The following is a 2,619-nucleotide window of genomic DNA, read 5'->3' as shown; positions in this document are numbered from 1 at the left end:
GCCTCCACATCATCTCTTGGATAGGAAATTTCCCTTAGTAGCTGTAAGTAGACTAGGGATGAATGGAGTAGGCTGAATTTGACCTGTTTCTCTTAGTTACTAGCTCTGTGACCCAGGCAAATTACTCAACCCCAACCTCCTCTGGCCTCAATTTTCACATCCATTAAATGGGTTTAACACTAATACCTACCACGTAAGATGGCTCTGAGTATTAAACGAGTTAATATGTGGAAAGCACTAGAATGGAACCTGGCATACAGTAAGTGCTAAATAAGGAGTCTGTTAATTTAAAAGGATATATTAAATGATAATAATTATACCTACTTTAAAATTTATTGTGAACATTAAAGTATTTGGGGTAATGTCTGGCATATAATAAACCCTTAATTAAATTAATCTAAGGGATGCTCCAGAACCCAGGGAAAAACCAAGGTGGGGAGGTGAAGTGTGGATGGGAAGGATATTTTCCCTGTTTCAGTGAATCTACCTGAATATGGGCTTTGCCTTGTGGTATTTCTATTTGAAGTTTATTTTGTGTGTCTTTTTTGTTAATCATTTTTTTCAGTTATAAATTCTCACCTATACAACCAGCAATTTCCATCTCTGAAGAGAATTTGGCTCCACTTCTTGCCATAGGACCTGGTCTTTAACTGCCCAAAGCTGTCTGAGTCCACTTCCGCTCTGAGGCAGAAGAATGTACTAAATGACCTCCTCTCATTCTAAAGATTCTTTTTCTAAAAGTGATGTCACCATGAGGCTTCTGACAGGTCGGATTTCCATTGTTCATTGCTATCTCACACATAGCCCTCACACCTTTCATCCCATTCATCTCAATTGCTTTGCAAGAGAAATGTAGGACTGTGTCTCAGGGTCCTAGAGCTTCCCATGAGTTTCGAGAGAGAAGAGGAGGTGGATGTTTCTCCAAAGAGCAGAGAAGAAACCAGCAAATGGGGAGCTGGGAGAATAGGGACATACCTGCTGTTCAAGGGCTTTGTGCCCTTGGCCCTCTTCCATGCAGAACCTCATGGCAGCCACAAGAGGGCCAGTTTCCTCAGGAGAAATCAGAGAAGCCCAAGTGGGATCCCAGCTCTGTCTCCTGAGCTACAGGATCTAGAACTACTCACTTAACTTCTCTAGCATTTCCTCATTTGTAAAATTAGAACAACAACAACAACAACATGTCATGAGTGTTTATAAGGACCTGTGAAATGATAACTTCCTTCTTGTTTCCTAGACATGCAAAACTTCTTCTCATTTTAGGGCCTTTGCGTATGCTGTTCCCTCTGCCACCACATTTGTGTGGCTAGTTTCTTTTCACCATTCATGTGTCAGAGCATATCTTCTTCTCAAAGAAGTCTTTTCTGATCATCGCATCAAAAAGGGCCACCCCCTGAAATGTTGTTACACTACTTCATTTTATTGTTAACATGACACGTCATTATTTGGTTTGATTTTCCTTTGTTTACTTGGTTATTGTCTGTCTCCTCTGAGTAGAGTGTATGTTCCACAAATACAGATTTGATGAATGAATAATTGGCACATTTGATGAATGAATAATGTATTAAAAGCACCTATATACTCAGCACCTAAAACTCAATATTATTATTATCATTACCATTATTTTTCCAGGAAAGAATCTGTTTTAATATCCTCTTGTTTCATTTCTAATAATTCAGAATTCTCTAGTCTTTTATCATAGACAATAACTTCAAACTATGTCCTAGTCAATGCATGAAAACACACTTTTAGTGAAAAATATCTATAGAAGTATGCCATTCTCTCATTTTTCTAAATATTTCAGGTGCTACACCGTCAGAATAACTATAAACTTGCCCCTTTCAAAGTGTGGCTTAAGTTGAGTTACATTTTGTGCTCTGATCTGGGCTTTCACTAAAGAATGCTATGAGAAATCATTTTAAAAATCATTTACTGTTTGAATAATATCAGGGAAATGGTACATTACAGTCCCAGTAGCCACTGTGAAAAACGCCAATGTGAGAAATTTCTTTCAAAATTTAACTCTTAGAAAAATGTTTACTAGAGACTTACTAGGACATGGACAATGAATTAGTGGTTCCAGAGGGAAGGGAGGAGGGGGGAGGTAGATAGAATAAAAGGGGTCGATATTTGGTGATGGAAGGAAATCTAACTGTGGATGGTGAACACACAAAGCAATATATATATATGACTTACTGGTGAATGATACACTTGAAACATTTGATTTTGTTAATTAACGTCATCTCAATAATTTTTAATTAAAAAAAGTTTACATCCTTTAGAAAGCTAGTATGTGTTTTTGTCTTCAAGTGGTAGGTAATAGGCCATATTTCCCTTTTTACTTCAGCTGCCAGGAAGCTCAGGACCAAAAATTTAACTCACATATAGCTGCTATATAAGCTTTAATGGTCTGCATATGTGCATTTTTTCCCTTAGTTTTTACTTTTGCATTTTTTCCTTTAGTTTTTACTTCATTTTCCATATTTATCTTCACTATGATTAATCTCTGGGAAAATAAAGAAATGACTTAGGAAAGGGCAGATACTAATGGAGACTGAACAGTCAAAACTACAGCCTAATCATATCACAGGGACAACCTGGAGAGGACACTGCTGCCATGGC

The sequence above is a fragment of the Pteropus vampyrus genome, unplaced genomic scaffold (assembly GCF_000151845.1).
Source record: "Pteropus vampyrus isolate Shadow unplaced genomic scaffold, Pvam_2.0 Scaffold215, whole genome shotgun sequence".
Taxonomy (NCBI): Eukaryota; Metazoa; Chordata; class Mammalia; order Chiroptera; family Pteropodidae; genus Pteropus; species Pteropus vampyrus.
This window is presented reverse-complemented; position numbering follows the sequence as displayed.